The following is a 26,344-nucleotide window of genomic DNA, read 5'->3' on the forward strand; positions in this document are numbered from 1 at the left end:
CAAAAAAGGGTCATAAGTCACTTTTTTCAGTGATGTTCTAATTTTGATTGTTCACTAAATGAATGGTCGTAAGTCAAGGACTATCAGTATCTTGGAATGGTTACTGTCTCTGCAATAGTACATTCTAACCACTACGCCTCCAGGACTCCTATCTTTATTTAATATATCAAATTGGATACAATGAATGGTTTGATGCCTTAGGAATATTTTAATTATACATAGTTATATTTAGTTTTTTACTATGCGTTCTATGCAGTTTTCTGCTCTTGTTCAACTCCTAATTCATTTATTTTTCCAAGCAAATCCTCTTGTGTCTGAGCATTTCTTCTGGTTGAGTCTCTCATGTCTAAATAAACTTGGCTGTGGCTGAAAGTAACCCAGCAAGCTGAAAACAAGCAATGTATATCCTTGCATTCCATTCCGTGCACCTTTGGCGTTTAGTCATGCCGGCCACATGACCACCAAGACGTCTTCGGACAGCGCTGCCTCTTCAGCTTTGAAACGGAGATGAGCACTGCCCCCTAGAGTTGGGAACGACTAGCACATATGTACGAGGGGAAACATTACCTTTATCCTTGTGAAATCTTGAAAGTTTTCTAAGGTCCCATCAAGCTTTCCTTGCAATCAGAAAGCTAATGGTTTTCCTCCTGTATGAGTCCTCTTGTCTTTAATAATACTAGAGTTTATACTGAAAGACTGACCACAGTTTGGGCATCTGAATGGCTTTTGATCTGTTTGTAAACTGACATGATTTATTAGTTTAGACCTACTTGTGAAAGCTTTCCCACAATTGGGACATTCAAAGGGCTCTTCTTTTATGTCAGTTTCCTATTATTCCACCAGGTGGGAATTCCAACTGAAACTTTCCTGACAATCTGGACACTCATATGGTTTCTCTCCTTTGTGAGTCCGTTGCTGTATCAGTAGGTTGGAATTTTGACTAAAATTTTTCGCACAGTTTGGACACTCATACAGTTACTGTCCCGTGTGAGTCCTCTGGTGTATGACCAGATTGGAATTCTGCTGGAAACTTTTCCCACAATCCGGACACTCATATGGTTTCTTGCCCGTGTGAGTCCTCTGGTGTATTACCAGGCTAGAGCTCTGACTGAACCTTTTCCCACAGTATAGACACTCATATGGTTTCTCCCCTGTGTGAGTCCTCTGGTGTTTCAGGAGGTTAGAATAATTACTGAAACTTTTCCCACAATCTGGACACTCATATGGTTTCTTGCCTGTGTGAGTCCTCTGGTGTATCACCAATCCAGATTTCTGACTGAAACTTTTCCCACAATATAGACACTCATATGGTTTCTCCCCAGTGTGAGTTCTCTGGTGTATAACCAAGTAGCAATTATGACTAAAGCTTTTCCCACAATCTGTACATACATATGGTTTCTCTTCTGTGTGAGTCCTCTGGTGTCTCACTAGGTCAGAATTCCAACTGAAACTTTTCCCACAAATTGAACACTCATAGGGTTTCTCTCCTGTGTGAGTTCTCTGGTGTCTCACCAGGTAAAAATTGCAACTGAAAGCTTTCCCACAATCTGGACACTCATATGGTTTCTCTCCTGTGTGAGTCCTCTGGTGTATGACCAGATTGGAATTCTGCTGGAAACTTTTCCCACAATCCGGACACTCATATGGTTTCTCGCCCGTGTGAGTCCTCTGGTGTATCACCAGGCTAGAATTCTGCTGAAAACGTTTCCCACAATCTGGACACCGATATGGTTTCTTGCCCGTGTGAGTCCTCTGGTGTATCACCAGGCTACATTTCTGACTGAATCTTTTCCCACAATCTGGACACTCATATGGTTTCTCTCCTGTGTGAGTCCTCTGGTGTATAACCAAGTAGGAATTATGACTAAAGCTTTTCCCACAATCTGGACACTCATATGGTTTCTCTCCTGTGTGAGTCCTCTGGTGTTTCAGGAGGTTAGAATTATTACTGAAACTTTTCCCACAATCTGGACACTCATATGGTTTCTCCCCAGTGTGAGTTCTCTGGTGTATTACCAAGTAGGAATTAAGACTAAAGCTTTTCCCACAATCTGGACACTCATATGGTTTCTCTCCTGTGTGAGTCCTTTGGTGTTTCACCAGGTCAGAATTCCAACTGAAAGCTTTCCCACAATCTGCACACTCATATGGTTTCTCTCCTGTGTGAGTACTTTGGTGTTGCACAAGGTTACCATTTTGATTGAAACTTTTCCCACAAACTGGACATTCATATGGTTTCTCTCCTGTGTGAGTTCTCTGGTGTCTCACCATGTAAAAATTGCAACTGAAAGCTTTCCCACAATCTGGACACTCATATGGTTTTTCTCCTGTGTGAGTCTTCTGGTGTATGACCAGATTGGAATTCTTCTGGAAACTTTTCCCACAATCTGGACACTCATATGGTTTCTCACCCGTGTGAGTCCTCTGGTGTATCACCAGGTAAGAGTTCTGACTGAAACGTTTCCCACAATCCAAACACTCATATGGTTTCTCGCCCGTGTGTGTCCTCTGGTGTATCACCAGGTAAGAGTTCTGACTGAAACTTTTCCCACAGTATAGACACTCATATGGTTTCTCTCCTGTGTGACTCCTCCGGTGTATCACAAGGTTAGAATTATTTTTGAAACTTTTCCCACAATCCAAACACTCATATGGTTTCTCTCCGGTGTGAGTTCTCTGGTGTATCACAAGTTTAGAGTTCTGACTGAAACTTTTTGCACAATCCAAACACTCATATGGTTTCTCTCCTGTGTGAGTTCTCTGGTGTATCACAAGGTTAGAATTATTTTTGAAACTTTTCCCACAATCCGAACACTCATATGGTTTCTCTCCGGTGTGAGTTCTCTGGTGTATCACAAGGTTAGAATTATTTTTGAAACTTTTCCCACAATCTGGACACTCATATGGTTGCTCGCCTGTGTGAGTCCTCTGGTGTTTCAGAAGGTTAGATTTATTACTGAAACTTTTCCCACAATCCGAACACTCATATGGTTTCTCTCCTGTGTGAGTTCTTTGGTGTATCACCAGGTTGTAATTCTTACTGAAACATTTCCCACAATCTGAACACTCATATGGTTTCTCTCCGCTGTGTGTCCTCTGGTGTATCACCAGGTTGGCATGCTTACTAAACTTTTTGGGACACTGTGGGCACTGGTAGGGCTTTTCTCCAGTATGGGTTCTTTTATGCTGAATAAGTTGGGAAGTGTAGCGAAAGACTTTGCCACATTCGGGGCATTTGTATGGTTTTTCACCAGTGTGTATCATCTGATGCATAATCGGCTCTGATTTGCAATCTGTGCTTTTCTCACAATATACATATGTGTGGAACATTTCCACCACTGATTTGTGATCTCTTCTTGAATCGTTCAAGCTGTTTGTTCCCTCACAGTGTGAGGCCTGCATTATTGTCTGGAATGAGCTCTTCCTCCCCACAGACTTATAGATATTTCCTCTTTTTCTGAATCTGGAAATGTTCCACCTTTATTTTTCATATAATGTTTCCTTGAGTTCCACATATAATAATTGTTTATTGGCGCAAAACACTTTTCCTATTTTTTTCTCTCTTGTCTCTTACTGGTTGGGGAAGGAGAAGAGTTTTGTGGTATTCTGGAGGAAAGGAAAAAGATGTTGTTTACCAGATGTTCCAGATTTGCTTTCCTTTTTAAAGCTGCTTCTGATTCTCTGCCGTCCAAAAGGCTCTTCTTGGCATTTCCTTTGCCTATAAGATTCACATAAAAGAGATACTTTAATTACTCTTTATAATATAGTTGCAAGATGTGAAAACAAGAAAAAAAACATACATAACACTGAAAAAGCAAACATGCCAAACTGTAAATTAACCACTGCCATTCATTATGACACATAAGACTAAGTTCAAATCTTCACACAATCATGAAATTTTAATGTTGACTCGTGCAAACCACAAATTGTCAGCAATGCAAATTATTATAATCATATAGATACCTGGAAATACAAAGGATAGGAACACAGATACACATATATTCGCAAAATAGACAGAAACACACCGCTCCATCTGTGTGTATCATATATATGTATGTAGAAAATCCACGTGTATTTTCTTTCTACAAAATGAAATAGGTACAGTATGTGAGCATGCACGGAAGAAACATCCATACACTAACGCTAAAAGCTTAGGGAATAAACAGGGTGAATTTGAAGTATTAGTACATACAGTATATCACAGGAGTACACCCCCTTACATTTTGTAAATATTTAAGTATATCTTTTCATGTGACAACGCTGAAGAAATGACACTTGGTTACAATGTAAAATAGTGACTATACAGTTTGTATAACAGTGTATGTATGCTGTCTCCTCAAAATAACGCAACCCAAAGCAATTAATGTCTAAACCGCTGTCAACAAAAGTGAGTACACCTCTAAGTGATAATGTCCAAATGGGGCCCAAATATCCGTTTTCCCTCCCTAGTGTCATGTGATCAATTAAGTTACAAGGTCTCACATGTGAAGGGTGAACAGGTGTGTTAAATTTGGTGTTATCCCCCCCCCCCCTCTCATTCTGGTCACTGAGAGGTCAACATGGCAATGAACTCTTTGAGGATCTAAAACAACAAATTGTTGCTGTACATAAATATGGCCTAGGCTATAAGAAGAAGCTGAGTGCCCGTGCTCAGTGTCATATCCAGAGGTTGGATTTGGGAAGTAGATGTATGAGTGCTGCCAGCATTGCTGCAGAGGTTGAAGGGGTGGGGGGGTCAGCCTGTCGGTGCTCAGACCATACGCCACATGCTGCATCAAATTGGTGTGCAGGCCTGTTGTCCCTGAAGGAAGTCTCTTCTAAAGATGATGCACAAAAAACCCTGGAAACAGTTTGTTGTAGACAAACTGACTAAGGACAGGGATTTCTGGAACCATGTCCTGTGGTCTGCTGAGACCAAGATAAACGTATTTGGTTCAGATGGTGTCAAGCGTGTGTGGCAGCAACCAGGTGAGGAGTACAAAGACAAGTGTGTCTTGCCTACAGCCAAGCATGTTGGTGGGAATGTCATGGTCCGGGGCTGCATGAGTGCTGCCGGCACTGAGGAATGTACAATCCATTGAGGGAACACATGTACTGTGACATACTGAAGCAGAGCATGATTACCTCCATTCGGAGACTGGACCAGACTGTTCTGCCCCAGCTAACGTAGACCCCAAAGAACGCAGCACACACAAAGTCTGTTAAAACCTTAGTTTACTAAATAAACCAGTTTTTACAACAATGGCTGTTAATTAACTGTTGCCAAGAATTCAAAGAATAATACTGAAAGCTTACTGTGGTTGCCACAATGCCCAGAAGCAATTTGCAGGAAGCTGATAAGATAAGCAAGACAAGACAGGAAGGTATGTGAACGAAGTTGTTCCCTGCAAATTACTTCAATCGGCATTCCTCCCTAAATAGGCTAAGGGAGTGGCCAATTAGCCCAAGCCTTACTCCCGAGGAGACCTCCTCCTGAGGAGCCACTCCTGCCTTTTGGCAGCTCTGCGCGCCCGTGCATCAAGAAGAGGCTCCTCCTCTTCGTCCTCTTTACTTAAGGGAGTTTCTGGAGGTTCTGAAGGCTCTGGCTGAATCCCCACCTCTGGCACCACATCTTCTCCAGCCTCCTCATTGTCCAACTCGAGTGCCAGCTGCACAGGCTGCTGGCGCAGCACACCAGCCTCCTCGCTGTCTGAATCAGCTACTAGCTGCACAGGCAACGTACGGGGCACAACATGGGCAGGGCAGTATTCCAACATGATAACGACCTCACACACACCTCCAAAGTGATCTCTGCCTTGCTAAAAAAGCTGAGGGTAAAGGTGATGGACTGGCCAAGCATGTCTCCAGACCTAAACCTATTGAGCATCTGTGGGGCATCCTGAAACGGAAGGTGGAGGTGTGCAACGTCTCTAACATCCACCAGCTCTGTAACGTCATCATGGAGGAGTGGAAGAGGACTCCAGTGGTAACCTGTGAGGCTCTGGTGAACTCTATGCCCAAAATACTGACACTTTGGGCCCCATTTGGACATTATCACTTAGGGGTGTACTCACTTTTCTTGCCAGTGGCTTAGACATTAATGGCTGTGTGTTCTGTTATTTTGAGGGGACAGCACATTTACACAGTTATACAAGCTGTATACGCACTATTTTACATTGTAGCCAAGTGTCATTTCTTCAGTGTTGTCACATGAAAAGATATACTTAAATATTTACAAAATCTGAGGAGGTGTACTCACTTCTGTGATATACTGTATAGGCAGATATGATATAGTTGATATTACTGAAACTTACTGATATGAAACTCATGACTGAAATGTCCTGATAGAGGGATATAAACTATTCAAGAGAAACAGATCTAACAAAAGAGGAGGTGGAGTTGCATTATATATAAAAGATCACTACATCTCTACAGAAATACACAAAATCAAGGATGAAAACCTCCTAGAATCCATATGGGCCAATATAAAAGGAAAGAAAAATGACATTGGTATAGGAATATACTATAGGCCACACAACCAAGCAGACAAAATAGATGGACTCTTTGCTAATCAATTAACAATTATATGTAGGAAACATACCACTGTAATAATGGGAGGTAACTACCCTGATATCAATAGGGAGACAAATTCAGCAGCAAGTGGGAGACCAAACAGATTCCTAACCAACTTAGTTGACAACGTTGTTTGACAAATTTCATGCATAAAAATCCTGAAGGGGAAAACAACTCAAGAAAAAAGGGAAATGCTGAAAAATATGATCAGCCCAGTCCAACAAAATACCACTAAAAAGAAAAACAAGGAATCCAAGAAGAAACCAGAACGACTGCATAAAGATCTCTCTAATAAACTGAAAGACAAAAAACATAAGTACAAGGAATGGAAAACGGGACACATAATTAAGACAGAATAGCAGATAGCCCGAATCTGCAAAGAGAAACTCAGGAAAGAAAGGCTCAGAATGAACAAAGACTTGCAACAAAAGTCAAAGAATAAAAATATGTTTCTTTCAACATATAAATAACAAAAAAAAAAAAAGTCAAGGAAAGACTTGGTTCACTAAAGAGTGAAGATAGCAAGAAACTAACAGGCAGTAGAGAGAAAGCAGAGCAGCATTCTTTGCGTAAGTCTTCACACAAAATGAAACTATTGCCCAACCTACCAAAAATATAACTGTAAAAGACAGGCTTGAAATAAAAATTAAAATAAGTAAGAAAATGGTAAGAGAACCCCTGTCTGACTTTGATCAATATAAATCACCTGATGGATTATATCCCAGTGTTCTGAAAAAGCTGGCAGATGTTAGCTCAGAACTTGTGATGACCCGGGGCGTGGCACAAAGGCAACACTGCCAAAAAATAAGTACAAGTCCCTTTATTAGCTCCAAACTTTGCCCCCAACATCCCTTTACTCTCCAGTCTGGGGAAAAACCCTTCCACAAACCTGTAAGCAGACAAAACGTCCAATCATAAATCCAACAGGGCAAGTTAAGGTGATTAATCTGGCAGGGCAAGCAAGATAAGGAATTCCAGAATTGAAGTAGCACGGCTGTAAATTAAACCATTCAGATAAAGCAGTGAACAGGAACATGCACTCAGTGTTTGTTCCTGACAACTGCCCCTCCCATTTGCCTCTCCTTTTAAACTCCAGCTCCAGGTGTATCTTGTGAAGGGGATCGGGGCCCTTTCCTCTCTCGTAAGCCATGCAACCCACATTGCTCTCTTCTCTGTTCTTCCCTACATGCCCTAAGATGAGGAGGGGGTGGGCTTTGGTCTTCATCAGAACACTTTCTCCCTTGTTCTAACTCTCCCCTGCTCTGCCCAGCCTGACTTTGCCCTTCCCCAGTTTCCTCCACAGCCAATGGAGCCACTCTCTCGCTCTCTGTCAGCTGTTCCTCTTCCATCTCAGAGTCAGACTCCGATAGGGGCATGACAGAACCATTGTATCATACCTTTATAAAATCTTGGAGCACTGGGGATCTACCAGAGGATTGGAAAGGAGCTGGTGTGGTGCCCATCTTCAAAAAAGGGGAAAAAACAGACCCAGAAAACAACAGACCAATCAGTCTAACATCAATACCTGGAAAGATACTGGAAAAAATAATCAAAACACAAATCTGTGAACATCTATTGTCTTTCCCCGAAAACAAGACCCTGTCTTATATTTTTTTTGAATCCTGAAATAAGCATTTAGACTTATTTTCGGGGAGGTCTTATCATTTTGGGGTGCAAGGAGCAAGATGGAGCTCTTCTTACCGTCTTACCTGATTTCCAGCTCTGTTTTCCTAACCTTAACCAGAGGAAATGGCGGCGACTGGCTGCGCATGTGTGTAAATATTTTCGGGGAGGGCTTATTTTCAGGGAGGGCTTATTTTAGCACATGCGCTCAAAAGCCTGATTGGGCTTATTATCAGAGGATGTCTTTTCAGGGAAACAGGGTAGAAACAACTAAAGTTATAACTATAGCCAACATGGGTTTATTAAAAACAGATCATACCAAACCAATCTTATTTCATTCTTTGATAAAGTGACTAAATTAGGAGACCAGCGACAAAGTACACAAAGACCACAACCTACTTCTTGCTGAGCTAGAAAAATGTGGGGGACACAGCAACACCACCAGATGAATTTGTAACTGGCTGACCAACTGTACTCAACAAGTAGTCCTTAATGGTACTACATCTACATGGAGGGAAGTAAGCAGAGGGGTATGACAAGGTTCTGTCTTAGGCCCAGTACTCTTTAATATCTTCCCAAATAACTTAGATGAGGGAATAGAAGGAAAACTCATCAAATTTGCAGGTGACACTAAACTGGCAGGAACAGCCAACACCCCAGAAGACAAGCTCAGGATCCAAAAAGATCTTGAGAGACTTGAACAATGGGCCCTATCCAACAAAATGAAATTTAATGAAGAGAACAGCAAAGCTTTACATCTGGGCAGAAAAAACCAAAGGTACAAGTATAGATTAGGTGAATCCTGGCTCCAAAACAGTAACTGTGAGAGGGACCTTGGAGTCTTAATGGACGATCACTTAAACGTGAGGCAGCAGTGTGTGAGGCAGCAGCCAAAAAAGCTAATACAATCCTTGGCTGTATAAACAGAGGCATAGAATCAAAATCACGTGAAGTATTAGTACCAAATTATAAAGCCTTCATAAGACCACACCTGGAATACTGCATCCAGTTTTGATCATCACATTACATAAAAGATGTTGACACTTTGGGAAAAAGTGCAGAGAGGAGCAACTTTCTTTTGGAGGCTAAAACATGAAAAACAGTTGGAGGATGTGGCTATGGCTAGTCTAGAGGGAAAAAAGGACTAGGAGTAACATGACAGCAGTATTCCTGTATTTCAGAGGCTCCCATAAAGAAGGGGGAAACCTATTCTCCAAAGCAGCAGAAGGCAGGACAAGAAACACTGGATGGAAACTAACCAATGAGAGAAACAACCTGGAATTAAGGAGAAGCTTCCTAACACTGAGGACAATTAGCCAGTGGAACAGCTTTGCCTTCAGAAGTTGTGGGTGTTTCATCACTAGAGGTTTTTTAAGGAGAGGCTGGACAATCACTTGCCTGAAATGGTATTATAGGATCTCCTGCTTGAGAGTCCGGGGCTGGACTAGAAGACCTCCAGGGTCCCTTCCAGCTCTATTCTGATCCTGCGACGGCGAAGCCTCTGCAAGATTTGAAGCGCCGGTGTTGCCCGTGAACTTCCTCCCTTGCAAGCAGAACAAGAGGATCATAAAAAACACCCGGAATCGGCCCTAAAGCGACGGTGTAGTTGAAATCTCCCCAGCAACAGAAACTTGCAGGCAACTTAGAAGGTGAAGCTCTGGGCGGGGGAATAAAATTGGGCGGGTGGGGGGGGGGATATGCAGGAGGAGACGTATTTCCGCGTAGTTGTTGATCTGCTACTACAACGTGGAGCGAACCGAAGAGCCCGACTTGCTCCCGGCCTCTCCGCCCACCTGCCCTCCACTCACCTTCCAGCCGCCGCTTCGACCCAGGAGAAAGTCCAGCCGCCGCCGCTCCCCTCCGTTAGGAGGCCGGAAGACGAGGTTCCTCGGCGCTTTCCAGTCTCACTAGCCATCCGCGACTCTATGATCTCAATTCCTTTCTGTTCAGCTACAGGCGCTTTCTACTCTTATTTGCCACTATCCAGGCGCGCTTATGGCCTAACCATAGAGTGCCAGCAATAGCAAGATCATCCGAGCTCTAGCTTCTTCAGATTAGCTGGGTGCTTGCTGGGTCTTAAAAGAAGACACTATCATCCTCTCTGTCTATTATGCTCCCTGCTCACTAGAGCAGCCTTCCCAATTTCCAGACTTACTATGATTTCAGCCTTGAGAATTCCCAGGCTGCTTGGGCAAAACACTTGGAGGTCACTAGTTTGCAGGCTGGAAGCTGATCTAAAGATTCCTGCATTTTAGCAGGGTTTGGCTGTCACTGGAGATAAAAAACTCTCTACATCCTAACATTTTTATTACTGATTCACTTGAGAGCCAGTTGTGGCTGTTCCTGGATCTGCAGACCCTGGTTACGGTCAATCATGCCCTAGTCATCTGCATACAGGTAGTCCTTGACTTAGGACCATGACTGAGCCCAAAATTTATGTTGCTAAGTGAAAAATTAGTTTAAGTGAGTATTCCATCATTTTATGACTTTTCTTCCCATGTTTCTTAAGCGAATGACTGCAGTAACACTAACTAAGATAAGTGGGGAATGGAAGGATTTATAGTCCAGTTGCCTCCTGAAAAAGCAGCTTTGCAACATAGAATGCAGACTATATTCTGAATCAAACTGATGTATTTTAACAGTACAAATATGGAGAGACGTTCAAGAACAGGATGAGATCAAGAGACTGGTGGGGCCGAGTAGAGCTTATGTATCTATCTTCTAACAGAAAAGTCATAACTGCAGTCTTATGTTTAAGTTAATGAAATGCCACCATCCATATCCAAAATGATGAAACACGAGAGCAAGCAATAGCCAGAAATAGGAGACTGATAAATATTTAGGGAAAGAACTAAGGCCGAGGGAATGGCTTTGCATGGCAACTTAGTATGTCCAGGAAGGAATGTGGAGTGGAAATGTATATCAAGTGAAATCAAAAAGCAAAAGTAGAATATCCCTATCAATCGTGAAGCTGGCCTGACTGAGGCCATTTTGAGACTTCAGTGGTGACACACCGGAGAAGAGGGATAGAAAGGAGGGAATAGAGATAGTTGGGGTGTTGTAGTTTGTTTGTTTTTTGTAGTGTTTTTTGTAGTGTTTACAGACCCCTCACATCCTGGAAATAAACTGTTTCAACTACTACCCTCAAAACGACGCTGTAGGGCACTGCACACCAGAACTAGACACAAGAACAGTTTTTTCCCGAACGCCATCACTCTGCTAAACAAATAATTCCCTCAACACTGTCAAACTATTTACTAAGTCTGCATTACTATTAATCTTCTCATCATTCCTATCACCCATCCCCTCCCACTTATGACTATGACTGTAACCTTGTTGCTGGTATCCTTAAGATTTATATTGACTGTTTCCCTGTGACTATCATTAAGTGTTGTACCTTATGATTTTTGACAAATGTATCTTTTCTTTTATGTACACTGAGAGCGAATGCACCAAGACAAATTCCTTGTGTGTCCAGTCACACTTGGCCAATAAAGAATTCTATTCTAAAAAGCAAAATACTTTCTCGTGGGAACCGAGGACATTCCTGCAGGTGCTCAGTAGGGGACTGGAGTCACCTAGCAACTGGACAGTATCCTGATTGGATAATGTGACTGATTGTTTTGAGAAAGTGACAAATGTTTACTTTTATTTAGGTGAAAACTGCGGGAATATTTTGAGCCTGTGCCAATATGATATATCCAATAAACCTATTCTTTGAGGAAATTGCCTGCCTCAGAGTTTTGTTTGATATGGGTATGTTTTTTTTTGTTTTTTTTATTTGATTTATATGCCGCCCTTCTCCGGAGACTCAGGGTGGCTTACAATGCGTTAAGCAATAGTCTTCATACTTTTGTATATTTATACAAAGTCAGCTTATTGCCCCCACAATCCGGGTCCTCATTTTACCTACCTTAGAAAGGATGGAAGACTGAGTCAACCTTGAGCCTGGTAAGATTTGAACTTGCAGTAATTACAGGCAGCTGATGTTAATAACAGTGCTTTAGTCTGCTGCGCCACCAGGGCTTGGAACCCTGACATTCCCACCAAAGCACATGGCCGACTAATCACCAGGCTGACCTTTTTAGAGGGACACCCTAAACTTCCATTTTCAATGCAGATCTAATAAGGTACGGACGGTGATAGTGGCCATTTCAGCAATTGGCTCTGAGCTGTTGTATGGAGGATTTGGAATAAAATAACCTCAACATATGCGCTCCATTTTTGATCTTTTTAACCTTATAGTTTTATACTGCTGTTTATGACATTGTAATAATCAGATAGGAGGCATATACATTTAATAAATTAAAATGAATACATTTTATTGATTCCCTTTTTATTCAGGAACTCAAGAGAGCATACAAAGCAGTCCCTGGTTGGCATCCTGAGCCAAGAAAGAGGCTGTTTTCTCATTTTAAACTCCCTTTGCCAGCCAACCGATCTGCATGGGCATATTTTCAGCCTCTGAATCGGCATCTCAAATTGGGATTTCATAGCACCTCGCAGCCACCTTCCTGCTTAATCTAACGCTGGAACTCATGGTTTCCATTCAGTGTCTTTGACTCTTACACTGGATTCTTTAATTTATATTAATAATTTTAAACAGAAGATTAAAAACTAACACGAATACACCAAATAGAAGAAAAAAGAAATTAAAAGTGTAAAAAGAAAAAGATAGAAATAAAGAGAAGTTATTTCCAATCTCCTTTACAGCAATTATAATTAGAAATACAAAATTACTTCTTACTCTATGGTTACAAAAAAACCCTCTTTTCTATTACCTGGTTTGTTCTTTTTATAATCACAACTGTTAATGATAACTTCATTTTTTTTTCTTTCACGCAAATCTCTGACAAACTTCCAATCAGTAATGAATGTAGAGAATGTCTTTTCTCTGATTGAGGAAATCAATATAGTTGTCTCTGAAAATTCCATCATCTTCACCAACCATTTCTCCATTGCAGTTACAGTTGAATCTTTAGTGTATATAATACAGGTAATCTTCGACTTACTACCACAATGGGGGTCAAAATTCTGATCCTAGGATAGGGGTCCCAAACCACCGGGCCACACAAGTGGAAGGCAAGCGTGCACATATGCTTACATCTCCATTTGCAGAGGCAAGGAAGCTCAGAAACAGCTGTTCTGTCCCACCAGCTGCCAGAGGAGCTGGAGGAAGACTCGGACAATTTATTTATTTTATTTATTTATATTTAAATTTATATGCCGCCCTTCTCCCGAAGGACTCAGGGCGGTAAACAGCCAAAAGTAAAAAACATAGCATACAAAGTTTAAAAACAATTTAAAAATATATTAAACAATTTGGCCCAACAATTAAAATACCCCATTTAAAATTAAAATTAAAATTAAACAAATGGAGAGTTAGGCCAGCCCGGCCTGTTGAAATAAAAAAGTTTTGAGGGCCCGGCGGAAAGTACGTAAATCCGGAATCGTCCGTATCTCCGGGGGGAGCTCGTTCCAGAGGGCAGGTGCTCCCACAGAGAAAGCTCTCCCCCTGGGGGCCGCCAGTCGACATTGTTTGGCCGACGGCACCCCAAGGAGCCCCCCTCTGTGGGAGCATACTGGCTGGTGGGAGGGTCTCGGTGGCAGAAGGCAGTCTCGTAAATATCCAGGTCCTAAGCCATGGAGTTTAGGACCTGGGAATGAGGAGGTTTGGGAAGAACTTTGGCCAGTTCTGGAGTCTGGGGAAGGCACTGATGGATGCTCAGCATCGGACACAGAGCCAGAGCCAGGGCCATCCAGCATTTCCCAGCCACTGGAGAGGCAGCTGCCTTTACAGTCAGACATGAATGAGGAGGAAGAACAGCTGGGGCCTGTTCCAGATGCATGTATGCGCAGAGCAGATAAGAGAGGTGAACAACAAAGGACAAAGAGTCTACTAGGGAAACAAAGCAAATGTGGGATGCTGAATGGCCCCACCCTGGCTGGGGAATAAATAGAAGAAAAGGGGAGTGGTGGTTGTAGGAAACAACTGTTTGGCTGGGAGCTCTCGTAATGAACTGATAAGGTCTATTGCTGCAGTTAACTCCTTGCAGGATTCTTGTCTGGACTTTCGGTGAATGAATGCAATTAATTCGCAAGAGGTAAATAAAGAAGGCAGTGGTGAAATCTAAAATGTGTTACTACCAGTTCTGTGGGCGTGGCTTGGTGGGGGGGGTTTAATGTGACTGGGTGGGCGTGGCCAATTTTTTTTTTTACTTTTAAAACCATTTTTTACATGTAAAACCATGTAAAAAAAATGCTTTCAAAAGACTGACAATCCCAGCTGAGTTGCCTGATCATCAGAGGGTTTTTAAAAAAACCCTCTGCCATCAGGCAACTCAGCTGGGATCATCAGTGCTTGGCTCGTCAGAGGCATTTAAAAGAAAAAAAGCCTCTGATGATCGCCCGGCTCAGCTGGGCATGGGGGGCGGGGGCAGGGATTTTTGCTACCGGTTCTCCGAACTGCCCGCCACCATCGCTCTCAACTCGCCCTAGCCGGTCCAAACCGGGAGCATTTCACCCCTGAAAAAGGGGGTTTTCTTTGTGAAGAGTCTGTTTCTTGTTTCTGTGAAGGCTGGGTCAGAACAAGAGCTTGGACCTCCCAACTCAGATCCCCTCCCTCATGTTCAATATTAAGACATGTTTGATTAAAAAGAATCAGGCAAGACATTAAAATAGTTAAATTTCTCAACTGAGTTGTGCTATGAGATGAGAAATAAAATTCAAGAATCCTCGACACAGCCCAAAATTTCTGTTGCTAAGCGAGACAGTTGTTAAGTGAGTTTTGCCCCTTTTACAACCTTTCTTGCCATATTTGTTAACGGAATCACTGCAGCTGTTAAGTGAATCTGGCTTCCCCATTGATTTGGCTTGCCGGAAGGTCACAAAAGGGGATTACATGACCCCAGGACATTGCAACCATCAGTCGCCAAGCATTTGAATGTTGATGCTGCAATGGTCCTAAGTATGAAAAAGGGTCATAACTCATTTTTTTAGTGACATTGTAACTTTGAATGGTCACTAAATGAATGGTTGTAAGTCAAGGACTATCAGTATCTTGGAATGGTTACTGTCTCTGCAATAGTACATTCTAACCACTACGCCTCCAGGACTCCTTTTATTTAATATATCAAATTGGATACAATAAGAATGGTTTGATGCCTTAGGAATATTCTAATTATACGTAATTATATTTAGTTTCTTACTATGCGTTCAGAAAACTCTTGTTCAACTCCTAATTCACTGATTTTTGCAAGCAAATCCTCTTGTGTCTGAGCATTTCTTCCAGTTGAATCTCTCATGTGTAAATAAACTTGGATTTTTGGCAGAAAATAATCCAGCAAGCTGAAAACAAGCAATGTATATCCTTGCGAACTCTTGAAAGTTTTGTAAGATCCCATCAAGCTTTCCTTCCAATCAGAATGGTGATGGTTTTTCTCCTGTATGAGTCCTCTTTTCTTTAATAATAGTAGAATTGTGACCGAAACACTGACCACAGTTTGGGCATCTGAATGGCTTCTGATCTGTGTGTAAACAGACATGACTTATTAATTAGACCTAGTTGCGAAAGCTTTCTGACAATTGGAACATTTGTTCCCTATTATTCCATCAGGTAGGAAGTCCAACTGAAACTTTTCCCACAATCCAGGAATTCATCCTGTGTGAATCCTCTGGTGTCTCACCAGGTCAGAATTCCAACTGAAAGCTTTCCCACAATCTGGACACTCATATGGTTTCTCTCCTGTGTGAGTCCTCTGGTGTTTCAGAAGGTTAGATTTATTACTGAAACTTTTTCCACAATCTGGACACTCATACGGTTTCTCCCCAGTGTGAGTTCTCTGGTGTATAACCAAGTAGGAATTACGACTAAAGGTTTTCCGACAATCTGGACACGCATAAGGTTTGTCTCCTGTGTGAGTCCTCTGGTGTTTCACCAGGTCAGAATTCCAACTGAACGCTTTCCCACAATCTGGACACTCATATGGTTTCTCTCCTGTGTGAGTACTTTGGTGTTGCACAAGGTTACAATGTTGATTGAAACTTTTCCCACAAACTGGACACTCATATGGTTTCTCTCCTGTGTGAGTCCTCTGGTGTATCACTAGATAAAAATTCCAACGGAAAGCTTTCCCACAGTATAGACACTCATATGGTTTCTCTCCTGTGTGAGTTCTCTGGTGTTTCACAAAGCTAGAATTCCGACTGAAACTTTTCCCACAATCCGAACACTCATATTGCTTCTCCCCAGCGTGAGTACTCTGATGCATCACCAGGTTGGAATTCCGAGTGAAACTTTTCCCACACTCTGGACACTTATACGGTTTCTCTCCAGTGTGTGTCCTCTTGTGTATCATCAAGTAAGAGTTGTAACTGAAACTTTTTCCACAATGTGGACACTCATATGGTTTCTCTCCTGTGTGAGTCCTCTGGTGTTTTACCAGGTCAGAATTCTGAGTGAAGCTTTTCCCACAATTAGGACAATCAAAAGGTTTCTCCCCAGTGTGAGTCTTCTTATGTCTCACCAGGTTAGCATGCTTACTAAACTGTTTGGCACACTGTGAGCACTGGTAGGGCTTTTCTCCAGTATGGGTTCTTTTATGCTCAATAAGTTGGGAAGTGTAGCGAAAGACTTTGCCACATTCAGGGCATTTGTATGGTTTTTCACCCGTGTGGATCCTCTGATGCATAATCAGCTCTACTTTGCAATCTGTGTTTTTCCTACTATATGCATATCTGTGGAACTTTTCCACCACTGATACTCTTAGATTCTTGAGGTGCTCAAAAATATTTGTGATCTCTTCTGGAATGGTTCAAGCTGTTTGTTTCCTCACAGGGTGAGGCCTGCATTATTGTCTGGAATGAGCTCTTCCTCCCCACAGATTTATAGATATTTCCTCTTTTTCTGAATCTGGAAATGTTCCACCTTTATTTTTCATATAATGTTTCCTTGAGTTCCACATATAATAATTATTTATTGGCGCAAAACTCTTTTCCTATTTTTTTTCTCTCTTGTCTTTTAATGGCTGGGGAAGGAGAAGTGTTTTGTGGTATTCTGGAGGAAAGGGAAAAGACATTGTTTACCAGATGTTCCGGATTCGCTTTCCTTTTTAAAGCTCCTTCTTATTCTCTGCTGTCCAGAAGGCTCCTCTTGGCATTCCCTTTGCCTATAAGATTCACATAAAAGACATACTTTAATTACTCTTTATAATATGGTTGCAAGATGTGAAAACAAGAAAAAAAGCATACATAACAATGAAAAAGCAAACACGGCCAAACTAGTACCGTATTTTCCGGCATATAAGACGACTTTTTAACACATGAAAATCTTCTCAAAAGTTAGGGGTCGTCTTATATGCTGGGTGTCGTTCTCCTGTAACCAGGCAGACCAGCCCAAAAGGCTCTGATGAGCCTTAAATGGCTCTGGCGATCCCAGCCTGATTGCCTGCTAATCAGGCAACTCAGCTGGGATTGCCAGAGCCATGTCAAAGGAAAAAAGTTTTCCCCCTCCAGCTTGCTTACCTCAGCTGCTAGTCGCAACACTTGCCTTGCTTCTCTTGCCTGAATCCATTCCATCAGTAAGCACCTCCCTGCCTGCAATTAAGCAGGCAGGGAGTTGTGGACTTCAACTCCCAGAATTCCTCAGCCAGCAAAGCAAAGCTGGCTGAGGAATTCTGGGAGTTGAAGTCTACAAGTCTTAAAGTTGCCAAGGTTGGAGACCCCTGTTCTATTGGGTAAGTTTTTTTCCCCTTTGGGAGCTTTAAAAAAAATAGTTAATTGGGGCTTTTTTTAGTTGTTCTTTTTTAGACCTAGCCATTTAAAGTTTAGGAAGTTTTAAATTTAGCTTTCATATAAAAATAAAAATAAAATAAAATAATATTTGTGCAGTTTTCTGAGATTTAGTATGTTTCTGTAGTGTTTCACTCTAACTACACAAACACACAAAATCTCACAAAGCTGTATGTGGAATTTTGTGTGTGTAAAGTGTGAAAGTTGTTTTTTTGGGCTTTTTGTGGCTGGGTGAGGTTCCTGCTTGTTGCAGGAGCCATTTTAGGTCTAGCACACAGCTGCTTTTACATTGTGGGTGAGCCAGTTGATGTTTTTAATTTTTATTTGGTGTGCGTTGGAAGAGGGGTAGTCTTATACGGTGAGTATAGCCCAAACCCTATATTTTAACAGGAAAAGTCGGGGGTCATCTTATACGCCCAATTGTCTTATACGCCAGAAAATACAGCAGATTAGCCACTGCCATTCACTATGACACATAAAAGACTAAGTTCAAATCTTCACACAATCATGAAATTCTATTGTTGACTCGTGGAAATCACAGATTGTCAGCATTGCAAATTATTATAATCATATAGATACCTGGAAATACTGAGGATAGGAAGAAAGATACACATATATTCACAAAATAGACAGAAACACATCCCTCCATCTATGTGTACCATATGTATGTATGTAGAAAATCCATGTATATTTTCTGTCTACAAAAATGACACTTGGTTAAAATGTAAAGTAGTGAGTATACAGTTGTATAACAATGTAAATGCGCTGTCCCTTCAAATAACGCAACACACAGCCATTAATGTCTAAATCGCTAGCAACAAAAGTGAGTACACCCCTAAGTGATAATGCCCAAATGGGGCCCATCAAACAAACTTCTTGAACTTGCGATAAAGTTTTCTTTTACAGTGTGTTTCCCTGGTCACAATGGCTAGGAAAGCAACAGAGCTAAACTTAAGTAGCTATGTCATTCCAAAGAGGAAGCCTACAGAAAAGGTGATAAAATGCTGTACAATCAGGCCAGAACAACAAGGGAGATCAGAGCAGCAAAAAGAAGCTACTTTGAAAAGCTAAAGAATCAGTTCTCAAGAAATGAACCAGCAAACATGTGGAAAACTCGTAAAAATATCACCGGTTACAGCAAACCTCCTTCCCAGGCTGAAGGAAATCAATAACTGGCAGATCACCTGAACTTGTTTTACTGCAGGTTTGAAAGGAAACTACAGCCCCCTATTTCCACAACTCCCATCACTGGGGGGCTGCGTGGAGATGCGTGAGGGGGTGTGTGTCAGGTTGCTCTCCCCTTTGGCTACCTCTGCCATGCGCAGGCCCGATTTCAAGGGCCCAGTGTCTTTCTTTTGGGATCATCTGTAACCTCGACCAGTTCCCATCAGCCCAACGGAAGGGGAAGGGAGGAACGCTTCAATGGGCGAGCAAAGTTGGCATGCTCCTGAGCAGAAAACCCTGGGTGGGATGTCCATCCCGATGGCTGGTCCAAGTAATGTGGCTTCGCAAGAAAAGAAGAGCCCCCCCTCATGTATCTCCACGCAGCCCCCCAGCGGCTTGCAGCCTGCGTGGGGACGAAGGGCCTGCTTGGCAGGCACGGAGGTCTGGGATGGAGGCCCGTTTCCTGGATAGGCGATGCAAAAGAGAGATGGGCCAGGCACTCCCAATCAGAGTTCCAGGTCCAAGGGCTGCGGTGAAAGCCCACTGCAGAGGCAGGGGCTCACGCCATCCAAGAAAACACTTCTGATGAGGAGCTTCAAGAGTTAAAGTCATGGCACCTTTGCAAGAACAGAGTTCCCCTTATAGAAAGAAAACCAATCTCATTTTACATATGTTGTGCACTGACAATAAAGATTTGAATTTGAATTAATACATACAAATATCATTATAACAGCATTATAGAATAATATAACAAGAAGTATGGAAGAACCATAGCAGAGAAAGTGAGGAGACCCCAAAGGGAATTAGTAATTACTGTATGCTATTGTGGAAAAATACTGTTAGATTTTTGAAGATAACAAGTACAGCAATGATTACAAAAATAGGGAAGAAAGCATCATCGGCCCCAGCATCAGCAGCATTGTCCCCGTCAAGTCAACACTCAATAGACAGTATGCTCGGCGTGGAGAAATCAAGTTCGATGCAGAATATGCAAAGTCTGCAGGCAATGTTACTGACGATACAGGAAACCATGGCAAAGACACAGGAGACGATATCGAGAAATCATGAGGAGATAAATAATGTTGGGAGAGGTGAAGGGGGAGATCCAAAAGATGGACGACAAAATAGGGAAGATCCAACGAACAATAACCAAAAACAAACAGAGAATACAAACGGTAGAAATAAAAGCAGAACAAACAGAAAACAAGATGGAAATCGTGGAACAAAAATTCACCCTGCCCAATAGGGAACTGGAAAAGACAATTGTTTTTTTAGAAATGGAAAGGGCAGCGTTCTTCCTGAGGTTCCAAAATACAGTAGAAGACAAAGAAGACCTTGTCATGGTCATGACAAACCTCCTAGCGACCACATTACAGAGAAATAAGCGGGACATACAAGGAGACATTTACAAAGTCTATAGAATGCACAAAAACGATGCAAGAAGACACAAATTGCGAAAGGAAGTCCATGTGAGGTTCACCAGAAAGACAACATGAGACGAGATATATAAAAAAACGAGGGAAGAACCCATGATGTATAAAGGAAGAGAAATCCAATGCTAAAACAGATACTTAGGAGAGTCAGGGATCAGAGGAGACAATATCAATTCCTGACCACGCAGTTGATAAAATATAATGTGATATTTAAATGGTTGTTACCAGAAGGACTCCTGATCTCATGGCAGGATAGGAAATTCAGGACTGATACACTTGACAAAGCACAAGAATTTTTTGAGCATCATTTTATGGCGGATGAAGATCAGGAAATTAGAGAGGAAATAGAAAGCAAGAGTCAAGAGGAACTGCAATCAGAAGAAAAAAAGGTAGAACAAGAAAGAAAGAAAGAAAGAGAGGGGGGGAAAAGGACCGAGTGGAACGAGAAGACGCAAGATTCAAAACACAGAGAGAAATAAGGACAACTAGAAGAGCGAGACCTATATACAAGTAAGAGATGGAAGAGAAAGTTAGGATGTTATCAATTAATATCAATGGCTTGAACTCTCCTACAAAAAGAAAACAAATGTTTATAAAACTACAAAGATTAAATTTGGACATAGCCTGCCTTCAAGAAGTCCATATCAAGGAACAATATGGTAAAATTTTAGAATACCCCAAAATTGGGAAGCTATACACATCATTAGCACACCAAAAGAAGAGGGGAATAGCTCTGTATATAAAATGGTTAAAACCCAAACAAATATACGCGGATAAGGAAGGAAGAATATTAATGATGGAGATATCTACAAATCAGAAACAATTGCTCCTTATTGCAATATATGCCCCAAATAATAAACAGGGAGAATTTTACAGAAAACTGCACAAAAAAATAATAGAGACTATGAAAACGTATGCTTAATAGGAGATTTTAATGCAGTTGTAGATGTGAAAAAAGATTACAAAAGTAGCAAAATAAACAAGAAAAAACGAAGAACACTCCCAAACACATTTTTTGAAATGGTACAAGAATTAGAGTTACAAGATGTACGGAGAGAATTATCATATTATTCGGAGTATAAGACGCTCCGGACTATAAGACACAACTACCTTTTTTGGTGAGGAAAACAAGAAAAAGAAATCTGCCTCTGCCTCCCAGCAGTTTTGTCTCGTTGCAGCAAACAGCAAATAGCCTGCTTTACTTTCATTTTTGTTTTCAGCATAGCTTAATTAACACAAGAAAAAAAAAATCTGTGCCCAGCAATTTACCTCCTTGCAGCAAGCAGCAGAAGCCCGGGCAAACAGCTGAGAGCAAAACAGCTGAGAGTTGGGAGGGCGATCCAATCAACTTGTGCTAATTAGGCTGTGCTGAAGCTGAAATGAGCTGTTTCTTCTGGCTGCTTGCTGCAAGGAGGGTAAACTGCTGGGAGGCAGAGGCCAGTGGGTGGGCGGGGCTACATTCGGTGTATAAGACGCACCTAAATTTTCACCCCCTTTTAGGGGGGAAAAGGGTGTGTCTTATACTCCGAAAAATACGGTAAATTTAAAGAACAATCAATACACATTCTACTCAAATACACACCAATCATGGTCAAGGATAGATATGGTATGGATGACCCCGGAATTGAGAAGGGACACCCAAGAGGTAGATATAGCAACAAATACATGGGAAGACCACAATCTGATAAAAGTGATATGGAGAGGACAGAAGAAGAGGTGGAGATGGATAATGAATCAAAACATTCTAAAAGATAAGGAGTATATACAAATGGTGGAAAATGAAATGAAACTATTTTTCAAGAAAAATAAGGAAGAAACATCATTGCAAAACATGTGGGATACAGCAAAAGCATACATTCGAGGATTAACAATATCATTCATGGCAAGGAGAAATAAGAAAAAGAAACAACAGCAAAATATATTACAGGACGAACTTAAAAAATTGGAATTAGACCTACAGAAAGAACCCCCCCCCCAAAAAAAAGAAAAGAAAAAAGGGACCTTATAAAGCACAGATTAAATTTAAGAGGAAATGGCACAAAAAGTCAAAATGGCGAAACAATTTTTTTTGAACGTGCAAATAAGCTGGGGAGATGGTTAGCTTATAAACTAAAAAAGGAAAAAGAGAAAAAAAATAATACACCCGCTGCAGGATTAGAAAGGAATCCTCCATCACCAGAATACAAGATAAAAAGAATGTAATTCAGGAATTCTTTAGGAATCTATATAACCAAGAAAACATATCAGAAAACATTACCAAACAATATTTAGAAAAAGTGGGCCTAACTAAAATATCTGATACAATAAAAACGATGTTAAATAAAAGAATAACAATAATGGAAATAACCGAAGCAATTAAGAAACAAAAAAATAACAAAACCCCCGGTCCAGATGGACTCTCTGCAGAACTATGCAAAATCATACAAGAACCGCTGGAAACCTTATTGTTGGAGGTATATAATGAAGCACTAATAGAGGTCAAATTACCTAAATCTTGGTCAGAAGCATAAATCCCATTAATACCCAAAGAGGACACAGATCACCAACAGATAAAAAATTATAGGCCAATACCATTATTAAATGTGGATTACAAAATATTTGCCTCTATAACTTCAGAAAGATTTAAAAGAATATTAAATGAAATTATACATCTGGACCAGAATGGCTTTCTACCAAAAAGACAGTTGAGAAACAATATGAGAATCATTATGAATGTTCTAGAACCGTGATGGCGAACCTATGGCACATGTGCCACAGGTGGCACGGGGAGCCATATTGTGGGCATGCAAGTGTTGTTCTAGCTCAGCTCGTGTGCATGTGCGTGCCGGCCATCTGATTTTAAGGCTTTCCAGTCCCACCAGAATTCGGGAAATGAGCCGTTTCCAGCCTCCAGAGGGCCTCCAGGCGGTAGGGAAGGCGGTTTTCGCCCCCCCCCCCCAGGTTCCTAGAATGCCTCTGGAGCTTGTGGAGAGTGAAAAACGAGCCTACCAGGTCCACCGTGCCATCACGTGCCAAAAGTGGGGGGAGCGTGGGGGGGTACCACGTGCATGCGCGGGGGCGGGGCTCATTGAATTATGGGTGCGGGCACGCATGTGTGTGATCCCCCGTGTTCTCCCCACTTTTGGCACGCAACAGCAAAAAGGTTAGCCATCCCTGTTCTAGAATATTATGAAGCACATAATATTGGGAAAAGATTCAAAAATGGTTGAACGAGATAACAGGTGCAAGTTTCCCCCTAATTCCACATTCTTAGTTACTCGGAATCAAATTAAAAGACGTGGGCAAGCAAGATTGGCACCTATTCATCCATATTAGAACAGCAGCGAGAATGGCACTTGCCCAGCAATGGAAAAATGCAAATACACCATCAGATCAATTTAAAATAAATAAGATATTGAATTGTGCCGAATTGGACAAATTAACGTATATCCTAAGAGAGAAAAAAGAATCCATATACTACAGTAACTGGGAACGCTGGTATATATGACTAAAGAAGACGACAAACATAGAGTAAACAATATAGTATTACATATATACTTAGTTATAATTAGATAGCATTTGGTATTTAAAATAATGTTATCTGAACAAAAAGATTTACCGGGATGTAACTATGAATAGGTATCTGGGGGATCAATACGACCCCCGGTTAGTCCTTATATGTGGCTATCTTTATGTGTTGTGTTGTGTATCTATATATAACTCATATCTGTTTGATAATTACATTATATGTTTTTTTATTTGTAAATAATTAATAAAGATTTTTTTTTTAAAAAAAAGAAAGTTAAAAACAAAACAGGAATTAAAAAATCAAGGAATTGAGTTGGATTGGTGGCCCTTTATGCAAATTCAGATGAGATATAAGAAAGATGCGGAAAACTATGGGTTCTATAAGGAAGCACAAGAATTGGATAGAATACTACAGGGGAGAGATGAAAAGTTGATAAAAAAACCTGTACAATTACTTATTGAGGTTTAAAATGGAGGGCGGCATTGTAAGCCGCCCTGAGTCTCCGGAGGCGGCATATAAATTAAAGCAAAAAAAAGAAAGAAAGAAAGAAAGAAAGAAACAATAAAGGAAACAATGATAACATGGGCAAAAATTTTCGATTATACTATAGAATTGGATAATTGGAGGAAATTATGGGGAAAAAATTACAAATTAACAATGTCGGCAGCATATAAAGAAAATATTTACAAAATGTTCTACAGATGGCACCTACCACCAGCAAGATTAGCAAAAATGTTCCCACATAGATCATCGGAATGCTGGAAATGTAAACAAACATTGGGAACATATTACCACATGTGGTGGACATGCCCACTGGCACAAAAATATTGGATAAGGATAAAACAGTGGCTAGAGGAAATGCTAAAAGAGCAAACAGAGTTAAAGCCAGAACTGTTCCTACTAGGTATATTAACAGGGAAATATAATAAAACAACCCAATATTTAATATAACAGCAGCCAGAATTGTATATGCTCAAAGTTGGAAAAATGGAAATATACCCTCTGAGTAAATGATAATAAAGAAGATACTAGATTGCACTGAGATGGACAGGCTGACAATGGAAATTAAGGACAAAGGTGAAACAGAATACTGTGTAATTTGGGATGTATAGTACAAATGGTTAGATAGTAGATGCAGAGATTAGAAAATTAAGATTGAAAGAATTAGAAATGAGAAATAAGTATAGGTAGAAGACTATTTATTATAGATTTATTATAGAAGAGCCTTGGTGGCATAGCAGACTAAAGCACTGTTAAGTAACACCAGCTGCCTGCAATTACTGCAAGTTCAAATCTCACCAGGCTCAAGGTTGACTCAGCTTCCATCCTTTCGAGGTAGGTAAAATGAGAACCAGGTTTGTGGGAGCAATAAGCTGACTTTGTATAAAAAAGAACACCGCTTGGGGGGGCGAAAGCCCTACTAAGCAGGTATATACAAAAGTATGAAGGCTATTGCTTAACACATTGTAAGCCGCCCTGGGTCTCTGGAAAAGGGCGGCATATAAATCGAACCAATAAATAAATAAATAAATAATATATCTATATTAGTATATTATGGTAAAATGTAACAAAAATGTAAGAGGTAAAAAAATAGTTAGAAATGATAAATATATAATATATATATATTAGCATATATATGTGTAAAAAACTGTGGATATATACCGGTACAGAGCGGTTGCAAAGATGAAATTGTAATGGAAAAAAGAAGAAAATTGTATAATAGAATTTATTTCTTTAAAAAAAGAAGTTGTGGGTGTTTCATCACTAGAGGTTTTTTAAGGAGAGGCTGGACAGTCACTTGCCTGAAATGGTATTATAGGATCTCCTGCTTGAGAGTCCGGGGCTGGACTAGAAGACCTCCAGGGTCCCTTCCAGCTCTATTCTGATCCTGAGACGGCGAAGCCTCTGCAAGATTTGAAGCGCCGGTGTTGCCCGTGAACTTCCTCCCTTGCAAGCAGAACAAGAGGATCATAAAAAACACCCGGAATCGACCCTAAAGCGACGGTGTAGTTGAAATCTCCCCAGCAACAGAAACTTGCAGGCAACTTAGAAGGTGAAGCTCTGGGCGGGGGAATAAAATTGGGCGGGTGGGGGGGGGGGATGTGCAGGAGGAGACGTATTTCCGCGTAGTTGTTGATCTGCTGCTACAACGTGGAGCGAACCGAAGAGCCCGACTTGCTCCCGGCCTCTCCGCCCACCTGCCCTCCACTCACCTTCCAGCCGCCGCTTCGACCCAGGAGAAAGTCCAGCCGCCGCCGCTCCCCTCCGTTAGGAG

The 26,344-nt window shown here is 41.2% G+C and overlaps 1 pseudogene; it reads right to left on the bottom strand.

The window, feature by feature from the left end:
• Window positions 1-218: 218 nt before the first annotated feature.
• Window positions 219-26,344, bottom strand: LOC139312053 (zinc finger protein 585A-like; annotated as a pseudogene).

Source organism: Pituophis catenifer, unplaced genomic scaffold (genome assembly GCF_029215685.1).
Source record: "Pituophis catenifer annectens isolate HBS135680 unplaced genomic scaffold, rPitCat1.0.hap2 SCAF_2, whole genome shotgun sequence".
NCBI lineage: Eukaryota > Metazoa > Chordata > Lepidosauria > Squamata > Colubridae > Pituophis > Pituophis catenifer.